Source organism: Eublepharis macularius, chromosome 8 (genome assembly GCF_028583425.1).
Source record: "Eublepharis macularius isolate TG4126 chromosome 8, MPM_Emac_v1.0, whole genome shotgun sequence".
NCBI lineage: Eukaryota > Metazoa > Chordata > Lepidosauria > Squamata > Eublepharidae > Eublepharis > Eublepharis macularius.
In genome coordinates, this window is record NC_072797.1 from 72644834 (window position 1) to 72661220 (window position 16387).

Below are 16387 nucleotides of genomic sequence, written 5' to 3' on the forward strand. Positions count from 1 at the left end.
TTTTATTTATTTTTCCTAGCTTACAAGTAAAGTTCCCCTGCCCCCCCCAAAATGCTGACCCCCCCAACTCACCTGGGGGTCTCAGTTGCAGGCTGTGCAGAAAAGGGAGTGGAGGCATGGCAGCCACCATGTTGTAGGGCAATGAGGGCTTCCTGTGGCCTCAGCAAAACAGCCCGCACCACCCAGATTCAAATGCCAGGGCCAGCCAATCAGAGCAGGCTGGCCCAGGTAGCGAGGGGTGAGGAGAGGGCTAGGAACCTGGGAGGTGCACTCGCCTCTCAAGTCCACCACTGCTCCTTGTAAAGGGAGGCTGCCCCCAGCCCATTGACACTGGGCTCATGGGCATCCCACCTGGCCCTCCTTTTCTTCACAACTTTCAAGGGAGCAGGTGGTGTGAGCACTGGGCACCAATCTGTTTGGGAGGAAACAGGGCCCATGAGTTCAGTTTCCTTATTATGGGGATCCCCTTAAGAGGTCAGGGGTGTGTGGCATGAGAGGTGCATGCCCAGCTTGGGGGCTGTCAGGTCCGCATCACTCCCAGATGGTGAGGGATCCACCCAGGGGTGCACATTCATGTGGTATCCTGCTGTCATCCCATGGTTCCCCCCCTCAGCAGGGGTCTGAGGGGGCATGGTGGTCATTGGCTGGCTGGCGGGTCAGCCAATGTTTGGATCAGTGCCCTATGCATCCCCAATGCTTCACAAGCTGTAAATCAGTAAAGTTGTGGCCTCTTTTAACTCCATCATGGTTGCCTTGCCTCCTAGTTCTCCTCCCTCTTTTGGCATTGTCCTGCAAATTAAGCTAATCCCTAGTCTTCCTGAAAACCTGACTTCAATTTTCTGGATGACTAAATGACTAAACCCATCTTTAAAAAAAAAATTGACTTCAATTGTTTTAAAGCCCAAGTCACCCCAATTTTTCTAAAATAAAACCTATGTTCCAATGAGATTTTTTTTTTAAAATGGGGGGAGGGGGGACACACAATACTGTCTGAACCCTAAACTGAAATTCATGTTATGTTTTTTTAAATAAAACCTTCACATTTCACTGTTATTAAAATCTAACCAGAATTTTCCTTCAAAACGATTAAATTTTTAAAACCAACAGGAACACCTCAAATCTCCACTGAACTACATAACACAGAAATATCTTTAAAACAAATACAGAACTGTAAAACCAGAACCAGAAAATGCCAAAAGATAAAAAAAATTAAACAGAACAACCTCAAATACAACCTCCTCCAAAGCATAAATCTTTTAAAAATTAAAATGCAAAGCACTTAAAAGTTCTAAACAAGCCAAGAGCAGAGACCCCAGTAAAACACCACAAGCCTTTTAAACACAAAACAGCCAAAAGAAAACCAAGGGAAACATTTTTTTAAAAAGAATCAGAAATAAAACAAAGCCCTTCTCCCCCAACTACAATCCACCAGACTAAAACCAGGCACAGAAAAACTTGAAATAATATTTTAAATCATGTTTTAAAACAAAGTGCAAACCATACCTGGCACAAAACAAGAAGAGGGTCCTTCCCAGACAGGCAGAAGCAGCAATCAGACTTAATCCAATGCACAACCTTCCACCAATCTACCCTGGTTCAGTGTTATGCATCTTCATAAACTCTCATCCTAGCTTCTGTCATAGAAGTACTGGTTGAAAGCACCATTAATTCTGGAATGCATTTCTAAACATGGCTAGTCATGCTGTGTTGATAAAAATTAATCATGACTTATGTAAGGGATAATCATTGCCTTAACATATATAATTATCTTAAAAGAATTCCTTGAGTAAGTCAGTAGGCATATAAACTATGATAATGTACTTGGCACAGTGATAGCACTATGAGCCTATGCAAGTGATAGTGTGTCCTATAGCCAGTAGGCAGAGATCAATGTGCCCATGGTGAGATCATGTCATTTTCTGTAATGTAAATCTCTGCCCAGGAGCAAGACATGCATTACATTCTCTCAGTATTTGACGAACCTCTGTTTTGGTGCCCCAGGCAGGCATCAATCTATCTCATGCTATATATAGACTGCTACAATATACTGCACTTTGGTATCTCTACATCTCTTTAAGGGGAATTTACCTTGATGTAAAGAAGTAAGAACCACTAATGATTTTACATGCATTTTCCAAAGGAAATATTGTTTCTTTCATAGCAGGACCCTTGGCCAGAGTCAGTTTCAGTTTCAAAATGGCTTATGGTGGCCCTCACAACTGCCACATTTCTTTTTCTAAGCCACTTATATGCCACATCTGGCCATTAACAGGTCCCCAATATGGCTGCTTCCCCCATCTATGGGGCAACTGCTGCTTTCTAGAGCCTGCTTTGGTATCTTGTGCTCTGGAAAGGTAAACCAGCAAGCAGCCAATACAGAGGGTACAAGAGCAGCCAGTTATGAGAGTAAGCAGCCAGAAATGGAAGGGTGTGAACCTATGGCTGATAGGAGGGGAGCTAGTAGTCTGCACCCCACCTCCCAGCAAGACGGCAAGCCTTGGCAATGTTGGCAAACACTAGTAGATGGCTGCAGGAGCTCCTGCAACTGCTCCCAGCAGTCAGCCATCAGAGATGGCAGACAGGGAGGCATAGCTATGCTGCCACTCAGAAGCAGAATAGCCAGCAGTGGAAAGGGCAAAGAGTAAGCCCTACTAGGCTCTTTTCCACCATTGAATGACATCTGGGGTACAGAGACAGCCCAGACCATCATTCATAGTTGGGTTGCAGTGGTGGTTTCTCAGGATCAAGCCTTATGGCTCTGAGGTGTAGAAATAAATACATAAAATATGAAACCAGATATACCAATGTAATTCCAGTGGTCAAAATATAAATGATTGATGATCATAGGTAAGGGAAGAAAACTAGAAACATTTTACATTAAATTTAATAATAGGTATTTTCCAAATGTTTTCAAAACCACACATACCAGCAGTATTTTCAATTTATGAACTACTGTTTATGTGCTCTGAAGATGAAGAGTAATAATGAGCTTATTTGATTAGAAATGGAACTATTAATGTAGTGATTCCTATTTTCCAACAGCTGGAAAATGGGCTCCTAAAACACTAGAAAGAAAGGATACTACATATAAAGCTATTTTTGAAATGTGTTATTGCATTGGTTTAATTAGCAGATGGCTCAATCACCATGTGGCTGTTTATGAGAGCCATCTAAATTTATCTATATCTATATGTGGGTGTGTTTGTGCCTTGTATGGAAATACTTTGCACAAACTGCAAAGTAATGTCAAAAACAGTTTTCTGAGCTGCCAACAGATCATGGGAACATACTGCTCTTAAGCAGCTCTTCAGTTTCCATATATATATATATATATATATATATATATATATATTGCCTAACAGGCTATTAAAGATTCTTTAAAGATTTCTAAATATGTAAATACCTATAGGTGGATTAGTCTGAATATTCATAATATCTACATATGTAGTTAGTAGAAACCTTCTGTAAAAATCCAATAAAATAACTCCACCAGTCCATGATTTTATCACTTAATGATCAAGTTGCCCATTTTAATCCTAAATTATCCGTTTTTTGTTTTTAATTATAGTTTTACATACATGGCAAACGAGTTATCCTTCCTCTTCTAGCTACCAAAATAATTTTGCATATTTTTAACTGCCTTCAAAAATGACTGTAGGATGATCAAATAAAAATGGGTTATTATCATGCATTTCTTATTAGGCATGAGATACTTTAACAGAATTTGCTACACCATGTGTACCAAAATTAAAAATATAATTAAGTAACAGAGTGCTTACCCAGATGTTATAGCAAGTGCAGGATGACATATGGGATCACAGAGTACCCTGCAAATGCAACTGCTATGGAGTGATGACATTTGCTGTTAAACAAAGGCTAGATTTCAAGTTCTACTGTTAGCTGACTTAAATGTTTATTCTTTCCAGAAACTAATGGAAACATTCTTTCTGCATCTTAATGCTAGTGATATAATGAAAGTATTACTATAATGAAAGTATTTATCTAAAGAAACAGTGTCTTGTGGAACTTGAAAGCCTACCAAATGCACCATGGCAGAAACTTTTTTCAGATGTGATAAAATGGTTTATTGGACAACATATGCCATAATAAGTTCATTGAGCTAAATCTCATGAAAATAGTACACAGACAGCATACCAGTTTGGTGTAGTGGTTAAGAGTGCAGGACTCTAATCTGGAGAGCCGGGTTTGATTCCCCACTTGAAGCCAGCTGGGTGACCTTGGGCTAGTCACAGTTCTCTGGAGCTCTCTCAGCCCCACCCACCTCACAGGGTGTTTGGTGTTGTGGGGACAATAATATGATCCATTGTAAACCACTCTGATTGGGTGTCAAGTCATCCTGAAGGGTGATATATAAATCAAATGTTGTTATTATTATTATTATTTTCTGTTCTCCCATTCTTCCAGCAGCACCATGTGACCTTTGAAATACTAGAGCTGGCAGACAAGGGACCATCCTAAACAAAATGTCATGGGATATGGAAGACACTTTTTCTCAGTGTCTGCAGCCCCCATGGCCCTTGAGAGTTTGGCTATGACAGTGCCCCAATCCACAGTAGTGGTTTTTCAGGGGAAAATGGAAGGTAGAGAAAATCAATATCCATGAGATGTCACAAGATTCCTTCCTATTTTGCCAGCAGCAGACTACTGGAACTTAGTTAAAATAAGTTTCTATTTAAATAGTATGGAATGTTTTCCTCTTTGGGAAAAAAATTTAAAAAAATATTGTCGAAATTCAGAAAAGATTTAGATTGCTTAATTCCCATTTTAGTCCCAGGTAATGGATTTTGTGAACAGGCAAACACACTAAATTCAAAGAATATAAGCAGAATTGCCTTATATTCCAATTTGACTACAGGAAGGATTGGTTCACACAGGTATATGCAAACCTTGATTACTCTACATTTGATTCATTTGCACTTAGTGATACAAAGTGGCTCCATAAATGCATTGCATTTAAGATAAGATTAGGAGATATGAAAGGTTGCTCTAATGGATCTTTTGACACATACAAGATTACTTTAGATTACTGTAGGCAATCGTTTCTCTGGGCAGAAAAGCTGTTTATGGTAATGCATGAAGTACTACATAAGCAATTTTCACATGGACTTGCCAAAGGTAAGGCGCTGCCAAGACTTACATTATTTTATGTAAACCAGTTCCAAATAGCTTTGACTAGGATATGACTGGTAAAGTTCATAATTTACATCCATTGTGTTACTATTAACCTCCCCCCCCCCTTTTCCTCCAGCCCTCTTGTTTTGCCAGCCACAGTGCTTTCTGGGTCTCTTCACTTTCTGATATTTTAAGATAAGTTTAAAACTATGAGATATGATAATACAGTTATTCTAGTTTTACTGACACAGCAAAAACAAGGATCAGACTTATGTTTTATACCGCAACAAAATTATACTCTTGTGGTCTATGATACAGTTATGGTATGCCATATCACCAAGGCCATATCACTAACGCTAGGACCAAGCAGAGAGGCTTTCACCTTCATAAATAAGCCACAACTGGTTAATATAAAATGGATGCAAGGTTCTGTACAAGTAATAGCATTTGTAATTTGTGACAGAAAATAAAATGGAGAATGTAACTGAGGCATTTATTAACAATAGAATGTTCAATAAATAAAGGTATGTAAAGCATTGAAACTAATGCTATTTTTTTAAAAGAATTGCATTTTTCATGTTCTTGGCAAGATGGGCATGTGAAAAAGAATCTCTGTGGTCACAGACAATGCATTTCAAGAAGCATGTTATAAACTGGTTGTCTGAAGTGCCCCTTGTAAGTGGTTGTTTCATGCTAAACTTTCTCCGCATGGTCCTGTATTGCACGAAGAAGACAATATACACTACATGACTATATGAAATGTTAAGTCATGCTTAGTGTTCTGTACTTAATCCAAAGGGCAGAGAGTTAATTTTGGACTGAGTATGAAGGCTTTGTACACTGCACATCTATTTCCATCCAAGTGAAATTTACTGGTTAAATAATAACCTCAAGTGAACAGGATATATAATGGATATATAAATGCTGACAAAAGCTTAACTATAATAATAATAGCTTGAGCTTCTTTGAAAATATGATTTTTTAAAACAACCTTCTCCAGCACATTTAAATAAAGTGTTTTAAGAGGCATAGATTAGAGACAACACTGATTATATTCTAATTTAGGTGTAATACATCCTGAGAATTTTTTTAAAGGTAAACTACACTGAAGTACTTATCACAGTTAATTGAAGCATTAAATGTTATAAAAAGTGACCTTCAATGAAAAATAAATAGGCTTTGTTTTTCATGCATATACATGGAAGGAAACTAAGTGTTAGTCTGTATTTGATGGTGTTATTTTGCAAATCAAATATTTGGTCCTGCAATTTTAGTTGAAAACTCCTCTATCACAGCAGAACTAAAAATAGGGAAAGACAAAAGCAGCCAACTCAGGAGCTGGCACAGATTGCTACAGCTCCATTTAAATCAGTGCAGATGCACCATTGAACATCTGCTCAGGATTAGAGATGGGCACAAACCAAATTACGACCCCCCAAAACTAACAAACCAGGCTGGTTCGTGGTTCGCAAACCAGTGGTTCGTGGAAGCTCGTTTCCATGAACTTCCACGAACTGGTCTACTGGCTTGTTTGGGTTATAAAGGAGCAAATATAAACTTTTCCTGTGGCTTGCAAGCAGCAGGTCCCTTTAAACTATCAGCTGGCAGGCAGCAGGGGGGATCCCCCCTTGCCACCTGCCAGCTGAAAATTTAAAGGGACCTGTCGCTTACAAGCCACAGGGCCCTTTAAATGAACCAAACCCCAGCCCCCCCATAACCAGCCCCAGCCCCACATTTACAACAGCAATAAATAAAAACAGGAAAGTCACCAGCATAAAACATCCAAGGCTATAAAAAACAAACAATCAAAAGCGATGCAGAGAAAATAGGGCAAGATCTATAAAACAGCAAGAGGATGAGATAAACTTTTTAAAAGCCTGGGTGAACAAAAATGTTTTTTATCCTAGTGCCTAAAAGCCAATAAAGAATTTCTGGTGATATACTGTGCTTTCAATGGTTTCTCTTCATTGGCATTAGCATCTTGTCACATGAATATCAGCTACATTCTAGGAGAAAGAAATATAACCTTTCACAAGTGAAAAAAGAAAATTCAGTTTGCTCAAATAATGATTTTTAAAAGATGGTAAAACACAGGGGAAAGAGTTTTACAGATTCTATGGATGGCCAAAAATACAAATAAGTTGGTTCTAGGTCAAATCAAGCCTGAATTCTCCCTAGAAACTAAAATGACAAAACTGAGGCTATCGTACTTTGGTCACATTACACGAGAAGACAAGACTCACTGTAAATGGCGATAATCCTAAGAAAAGTAGAGGGCAATAAGAAAAGAGGAAGACCAAAATGAAACTATATTGTCAAAGGCTTTCACGGACGGACAATGTTAATTGTAGATTTTCCGGGCTGTATGGCCATGATCTTGGCATTGTAGTTCCTGACTTTTTGTCAGCAGCTGTGACTGGCATCTTCAGAGGTGTAGCACTGAAAGACAGAGATCTCTCAGTGTCAATGTGTGGAGAAGATGTTAGCAGGTAATTTGTATCTACTCAGGAAGGTGTGTTTGGGCTGAGTCATCTTGTACGAGTTTCCCAGGGTATGCTAATGGAATGCTAATGGGGGGAAGCTTCACTGTATCCTGAGGAGGTTCTTTTGCATATGGATTGGTGGTTGATATGCTAATCTTATCTGCAGGGCTATTGTGTAGAGTATTTTGTTAGTCTGGTGTTTTTCAGGACTGCACTCTTAACTACTACACCAAACTGGCTCTCCACGAGTGGCTAGAGAGAGGGGCGTTCAATTATAAGTACATTTTTTCCAGCTGTTCAAGGGTGATGTTTGCAATTGATCATTAAAGCATAATTCAAGCACAGGAGCTTTTGAACACCACTGTATGGAAATAACATACATAAGGCACAAGTGTCAGACTAGGGGATTCTCTCAGACTCTCCATTTCATCAAACACAGTTGTATGAGTTATCTCCAGTAGATAGACATTCACAGATATGTCAGGCAGGCTGGCTTGCCTGTCTGACATTATTTACCCCCCAAAATCACATCTATAACATAATCACCCCCCCACCCTTGGTTATCAGGATAACGTTTGTGAAAAGCTCTGATGAGTTTTCTAGCTCTTTTTCCATTTTGAGTCCAACACATCTTCCACTTCACGATGAGGTTGCCTATCTAACATGAGTTGGGAAGGAACTCCAGATTTCGGGTGCCAGATGTCTGCCCCTGGGGCTTTCTTCAGCAAGCTGAAGTGGAATACTGGGTGTATGTGTCTCAAATTTTTGGGCAGGTCTAGTTTAACAGCCACTCGATTTATTACTTTGAGAATTTTATAAGGCCCTATGAACTTCCATCCCAATTTCTTGCTCGGTTGCTCCCCTTTGAGATTTTTTGTGGACACATAAACTTCATCTCCAGGTTTCAGATCTCTCTGGGGGGAGTTTATGGTCTGCATGTTTTTTGTAATCCTGTTTGGCCTTTTCCAGGGTTTCTTTTATTAGATTCAATTGTTCCATGATAGAGTTCCATCAGGTGCTGAGGTCCCCCACCCACTCCTGGGCAGGGGTCTTTTACAAATGGCAAGGCTTTGCCTTCGAAACCCTGGGTGATCTTGAAGGGAGATACTCCCGTAGAAGTATGAACACTATTGTAACAATATTCAGCGAATGCCAAGAAATCAGTCCAATTATCTTATTGATAATTAATATAACATCTTAGGAATTGGTCCAAGACCTGATTAACCCCTTCAGATTGCCCGCCGGTCTCAGGGTGATATGTTGAACTCAGTTCCTGGTCATGCCTGTTACTTCCATCAGCTCCCGCCAAAATGTGGCAATGAATTGTGGGCCCCGATTCGATGTTACTTTGTCAGGAAGCCTTACTATGTGCTGCATGAACAATGTGGCCAATTTCTTTTTTTTTTAATAAAATTTTTATTGGTGAGTGAAAAAACAAGAGAAAAGAATTTTCCAAATTTAACGCATATAATCCCATTTTTCCCCTTACTCTATCCCCCACCCTTTTCCTCCCCCCTCCCTATTGACTTCCAACAGCTTTCCAACCCTTAACCCTTCTTATTACTTAAATCTATTTCATTTATATTTTCCTACCACCTATAAATCATAATATCTCTTACTCTAAGTACATTCTTATTCTTTTACATAAACTCTATCAAGCATACTATCAATATAGTATATATCACATCAATATAGCATAACAATATGGTATAGTATATAGCGGGTATCTCAGTGTCTCTTACTTTAAACATATTCTATTTCTTTTCTTTTAGACATATATTCCATCAAATATACTATCAATATAGTATATATTATAAAACATATATTGTATGCTATGCCACCAATGTAGCACAGCACACAACACAATATAACACAACCACATAATATATTATAATATAAAGTCTGATCCACTAACCCATTATTTTATATCATATATTATATATTATATACTTCATTGATATATCTGTTTGACCATTCTCGTTCTCCCATATATTCAATGTAAAATTCACTTAAATGTTATATTAGCTTAGATTATAATTACATTCCCCCTAAATGGTAAGATCCCTTCTCTCTTCCCATTACAACATTATTCTTTAAAAATTTTCAAACTGCCACAGTTCTCCTTTTACATCCCATTTTTTTCCCAAAAATTGTTTCAATTTCCCCCAATCAACTATGCATTGTCCTAGGTCAAGATCTTTAAGTTTCCTTGTCATTTTGTCCATTTCCACCATGTACAGCAATTTGTAAATCCAATCTTCTAGAGTTGGTATTTCTTGTGTCTTCCATTTCTGCACATACAAAAGTCTTGCCGCTGCAGTCATGTAAAATAACAATGTTCTATACTGCATTGGAACTGCCTCCATTCCCAGGTTCAGTAGCAACAATTCTGGGTTCTTATTTATTTGTACTTGTAAAATCTCGTTAATTGCTTCAATTATTTCACCCCAGTACTGCTTGGCTACTTCACATGTCCACCACATATAATATAATGATCCTTCATGCTTTTTACATTTCCAGCATTTGTCTGACATATTAGTATTTCCTAGCGCAATTTTCTTTAGTGTTAAATACCATCTGTAAATCATTTTGTACACATTTTCTTTAATGTTCGTACAAGTTGAAATCTTCACTGTATTTTTCCATAGGTACTCCCATGCCTCCATTGTTATTTCTTTATGAAAATTTATTGCCCACTTCACCATCTGGACTTTTACTGTTTCGTCCACCGTAAACCATTTTAAAAGTAATTTGTAAATCTTAGATATTTCTTTCTTGCCTTTTTGTAGTATCACTTCCTCTGACTCTGAATTTTCCAATCTTATACCTCCTCTCAGGCAGTCCGCATTGTAAAGATCTCTGATCTGTCTGTACTGAAACCATCCATAACAAGGAGACGATTCTTCTTCTGTCTTTATTCTCAGCTTGGAATATTGTATTTGTGTAATCTCCTTGTAAGTTAGGCATTGCTGTTCGTTATCAACAGTTCTCTGATCTATTACTTCATACGGAACCACCCATGAAGGAATTCCGTCTTCCATATACACCTTATATTTCTTCCAGACCGTGAAGAGGCTTCTCCAAATATAGTGATGCAAAAACATAGAGTCCGCTTTTACTTTGTCATACCACATGTATGCGTGCCATCCAAATATTTTTTATGTCCCTCCAGGGCCAGCAACTTGCGATTTTTTAACGTTATCCAGTCTTTCAACCATACAAGACATACTGCCTCATGATACAGTCTTATGTTGGGCAGTTGCAAGCCACCTCTTTCCTTCGCATCTTGTAAAACCTTCATTTTCACTCGTGGTTTCTTGCCTGCCCACACAAAGTCTGAGATTTTCCTTTGCCATTTATCAAATTGTTTGGAGTCTCAGATAATTGGTATAGTTTGCAACAAGAACATCACACGTGGTAAGACATTCATTTTTACTGCTGCGATTCTTCCCAGCCATGATAAATTCAATTTGTTCCATTTTATTAAGTCTCTCTCTATTTGTATCCACAGTTTCTCATAATTATTTTTGAACAAATCTATATTTTTCGCAGTCAGTTCAATGCCAAGATAGTGTACTTTATTAGTCACCTCACAGTCTGTTATCTCCGTTAGCTCTTGCTGCTTCTGTTTAGTCATGTTCTTACATAAAATCTTTGACTTCTTTTTGTTCACATAAAATCCAGCCAAATCTCCAAACACTTTTATTTTCTCTATTACCTTTGGCATATTTTCGATTGGATCCTCTACTATTAACATTATATCATCCGCAAAAGCTCTGACCTTGTAGGAAAACTCTTTTATTTTCATACCTCGGATTGTGTCATCCTCACGTATTTGGATCATCAATATTTCCAAAATCAGAATAAACAACAATGGAGACAAAGGGCAACCCTGTCTAGTTCCTTTGTTAATTTTCAATTGTTTTGTCAAATCCTCAATCACTATGATTGCTGCACTCTGGTCTCTATAAATTTCCTTGACTGCTTGTATGAACTTTTCTCCCATTTGCAGCTTTTCCATGGTAGCAAACATAAAGTCCCAGTTCAGATTGTCAAATGCTTTTTCCGCGTCTACAAAGGAAAAACCAACCTCTCTGTCACAGTGCTTATCATAGTATTCAATAGTGTTTATTACTGTCCTCAAATTGTCTTTAATTTGTCTGTTAGGTAAAAATCCCACCTGTTCTTCAGCAATAAATTCCGACATCCATCCTTTCAACCTCTCTGCCAACACCTTTGCAAATATTTTATAATCATTATTCAACAACGAGATTGGTCTATAATTTTTAACATTAGTCAAATCTTGACCTTCCTTCGGAATCAGCGATATATTGGCTTCATTCCATGAATCAGGAATCCTTTGATCTTGCATCACTCCATTCATTGCCTCTTTCAGGAAAGGCGCCAGTTCGTTAGCCATCACTTTATAAAACTTTGCCGTTAGTCCATCTGGTCCTGGCGCCTTTCCTATTTTCGTTGATTGTATAGCTTCCTTTATTTCTTCTTCCGTCACTTCCTTATATAATTTCTCTTTCCATTTTTCGGGAATTGTCGGAATTTTCATCTTCTTTAAATATTCCACTATTGAATCTTTGCTCACTTCTTTTTTTGGTACAGTTTTGCATAGAACTTTAAAAAGTCTCTACTAATAGCCGCTTGGTCCATAAACACCTTATCGTCTTCTAGGATTTTGCTTATGATTTTCTTCTCCTTCCTTTTTTTTAATTGCCACGCCAAATATTTCCCGGGTTTATTTGCACCTTCAAACGACCTCTGATTCATCCTCTTTAAATTCCACTCTAATTTTTTGTTGTCCATTGCCATCAATTGTTCCTGCAGAATTTTAATATCCTGGTATATTTTCTTTTTCCCCGGTCTTTTCTTAAGTTGTATCTCTTTTGGCTTTTATTTTATCCAAAATTTCAGATCTCTTTTCCTCCTTTTCCCTCCTACTTCTTGCATTTAAGTCTATTAGTATGCCTCTTATCACCGCTTTATATGTATCCCATACTTTATTAGTCGGCACTTCTTTATTCAGGTTATATTGTATAAAAAAATTGGTCTCCCTTCGTAGCAACGCAATATTTTCTTCTATTTGTAACAAGTCCTCATTTATTCTCCATCCTTTTCTTTTGTTAGTTTCCCCAAAACTCCACATAATTGGATTATGATCTGAGCCTACCTTTGGCATTATCTCCTCCTCTCTAGTCCATAGTGCCAGTTCTTTAGAGGCCCAGATCATATCTATTCTTGATAGTGTGAAATGTCTTGCAGAGTAAAATGTATATTGTCTGTTTTTAGGGTATTGTCTCCTCCACACGTCTTCTAAACTGTCTTGTTCCTTAAGCATAAAAAAGGCCTTTGGTAATAGTCCTCTTTTTTGTGAGCAGCTTTGGACTGCTTGTCCTCTTCCAAGTTTGTAACTCCATTGAAGTCACCTGCCAAAATTATGTGATCGTAGGTCAGTTCATCTAATTGTTTCTCTAAGTCCTTAAAAAAATTTTCTTTTGCACCATTAGGTGCATAAATCCCAATCATCAGTATCTTCTTAGAATTCCAAATAATTTCCACTGCTAAATATCTGGCTTCTGCATCTTTTAAAACTAGTCTGGGCTGCAATTCATCTTTTATATACAATGCAACTCCCCTCTTTTTCTTTTTAGAAGCGGCAACGAATTCTTTTCCCAATTTAACAAATTTCAAATATTTTTCATCTTGCTTTCTAATATGCGTCTCTCGCAGACAGACTATATTACATTTTTGTTTTGATAGCCAGTGGAAAATAGCCTTGCGTTTACAGGGTGAATTTAGTCCATTAACATTCCAAGATATAACTTTACACTCCATGATCACTTTCTTATAGTTTTTGGTAAGTCCTTTTCATTTTCCCTGATAAAAGTCTCCATCTCGTGGCCAGATCTGATTCTCTTTCTTACTCCACCAAACTCAAATGCCAGTCCTTCTGGTATTTCCCATCTATATCTAATTTTCAACTCCTTTAGCATCTGAACCAGTTCTCTATATTTCTTCTGCTCGAATAGCACCGATGTGGGCAACTCTTTCATGATTCTCACCACTTTTCCATCGACTTCTAATGGATCCTGAAACTGTTTGCTCACAATCAGTTCTCTTGTATTTCTAGTCGTGAATTGGACAATCATATCCCTTGGTAATTTCCTCTGAGCTGCAAATCTGGAATTAATTCTTTACACCATGTCCAAGAAAGCTGCAATTTCTTCCTCTTCTTTCCCCAGGTATTCTGCCAGAATTTCTGTAATCTGGTTTTGGGCTGATTTTCCCTCTACTTCTGGGATCGCACGAAATCTTAATTCCTTTTCCATTTGTTTACATTCTGCAACGGCCATTCTGTCTCTCATTCCTCTCATTTCAGTCTTTTGCACGTCTGCTAAAGTTTCTACCATTCCCTCTACTACATTGACTCTCTGTTGTGTAGCTTGTAGGTCATTTTGTATTTTATCCATACCTTTTGTCAGTTCTGCCATTGCCAATTTGAGTGTCTCTTTAAAGTCTTTTATTTTTTTCGCCATCTCTAGCATCATGTCCTTAAGCTCTTTATTTCCCTCTGAAACTTTTTTATCCAAGTTCTCCATTGTGGTTTGCCACTCTTTCTTCGACATCGTGGGTCTGGCTCTGCTTCGCTCCCACGAGTCTGCCCTTTTCCTTAAATCCGTGACGCTGATTTGACACTTTCTTTTATTTTTAAAAGTCCAATTCCAGTTTGTTTTTGTCAAACGCTATTTTAAACTGTCCAAAATGTCAGGAGTTTTTTCTCTATGGTTTTATACCGAAGCACTCGCCCTTACCTTCTTTAAAGATGGCCTACTTCCATTCTCATTGAAGTCGCGCCTTGCCCTATTTCAAAATGGCGTCACCCTACTTCTGGCGTTTAGAAAGAGAGTCCTTCTCCCTTGTCTCTTTATGGTTCTGACGTATTTCCTGTTCCTTTACGTTTCACAGCAGTTATCGCGATTTTTAAGCTTTCTCACAGTCCATTATCTCTTCCCCGCCACAGGTATGTAAACAATAATCCAATTTCCGCACTAACTTCTCCTTGCAAAAGTACTTTTCAAATTTTTTCTTGCTGGAATCTTCCCCCTTATATAACTAGTTGCAGTTCTTAAATCCACTTTAGCCACTTACTTCTTTTTATAATCTGTCCCATACTGAGAGATAGAGATCTTTACCTCCTTTAGCATTATTCTTGGGTTGTACTCGCTGCTTCTGTTATCTGATCGAATCCCGTCCCTTTGCTGTTTGAGTGAAGGTTGGGCATGTAGGTCTTATGCCAGAATTGACTCCAGAGCCACTGCAGAGATCTTGGCAACCTTTCTTCAGGTAAGACCTCAAGGGCGGGTGGGAGTTTGTTGTGTAGAACCCCCCCCTCACCCGAGATCAACGCGCCCTCAGGTTCTCAAGCGTTCTCGCCTGTTCTCCGCCTGAGAACAGGTGGCTGCGGGCAATTTGTGCCCCTCCAGCCTTCCAAACAGTGGCATGGACAGCTCAGCTCTTAGAGCTGTGTCAGACCTCCATGGATCCCAAACTGGAAGTCCAATGTGGCCAATTTCTTGGCTGCTGACAACTTAGAGCATGGGATGAAATGGGCTTGTTTGGAAAACAAATCCATCACTGCTACAATCACCATTTTTCCTTTGCTTGGAGGAAAATCAGTGATAAAGTCCATAGATACTACAGACCAGGGCTGGGCTGGGGTTTCTAGAGGTTGTAATAGTCTTGGAGGTTCCCCCCTCTTTTTGCCCATCAAACAGATCTGACACGTGGATACATATTGCAATACATCCTTCTGCATTCCTGGCTACCAAAACTGTCATTGTATTAAGTGGTGTTTTTAAATAACCGAAATGCCAATTTGGCATCATGACAGTGCTTCAATATCTCTCCCTGCAGCCCTGGTTGGACATACATTCTGTTGTACTTATACCAGCAACCATTTTCTCCTTTCTCTAAGTCCTCGAGCAAATTTCTCCCCTCCTTTTCTAAATGTGTCTTAATTTTTTCTTCCCACTCGGGGGGGGGGGGAGGAAGGGGAAAGGTGATCCACCTTTTCCGCTTGGTTCCTGATGGCCACGATCCATCCTAACTGGGCTGGAGAAAACATTGTGTCCACCAATTCCTCCCATTAGCTGGCATGCTGGGGGAGGTGGAACAGCACATCAGCCAGAAAATTTGATTTCCCAGGGAAATGGTTAAGTATGAAGTTGAATCGAGAGAAAAACTCTGCCCATCGTAGTTGCTTGGTTCCCAGCCTGTTAGGCTCCCACAGTGCCTCCCACAATGCCTCCAGATTTCTATGATCAATCCACACCTCAAATTGTACCTTGGCCCCCTCCAGCCAGTGCCTCCACATACTTAGGGCCAGTTTGACAACTGCCACCACCTTATCCCACTGTCATGGGCTGGGCCAGCCCAAGCAGGGTGGTTCAAGTCCAAACCTTAAGGCCAAAGTCAAAGGGGAGTTCCAAGAGCAAAAGCCAAGTCAAACCGGTGGTCAGAGCACGAGATAAAGCCAGGAGTGAGTCCAGAGTCCAAAAGCAAGGTCAGGCACAGTCCAAGGTCAGTCACCGATAGTGTCAGGTCCAAAAGCAGGCACAGGCAAGGTTCACGAAACACGGAGTGGTTGCAGGCAGTAGACACATTGCTTCCACGCCCAGCAGTTCCTCCAGACTGGCTCTTATAGCCAGGCATGGTTTTCAGACAGCTGCTGGAGCTCTATCCTGCCACTACTCATCATC

The 16387-nt window shown here is 39.2% G+C and overlaps 1 protein-coding gene across 9 annotated transcripts in view; it reads right to left on the minus strand.

Moving 5' to 3' along the window:
* The window catches only part of LOC129334764 (uncharacterized), a 152085-nt gene that overhangs the window by 39757 nt on the left and 95941 nt on the right, over positions 1-16387 (minus strand). The window contains exon 4 of one of the 9 annotated variants that reach the window (XM_054987067.1): positions 4156-4357. The exons of the other annotated variants lie outside the window; for them this stretch is intronic. The gene's annotated coding sequence lies outside the window, so the exon portion shown is untranslated. The remainder of the gene's footprint in view (positions 1-4155; positions 4358-16387) is intronic. 9 annotated transcript variants of the gene reach the window in all.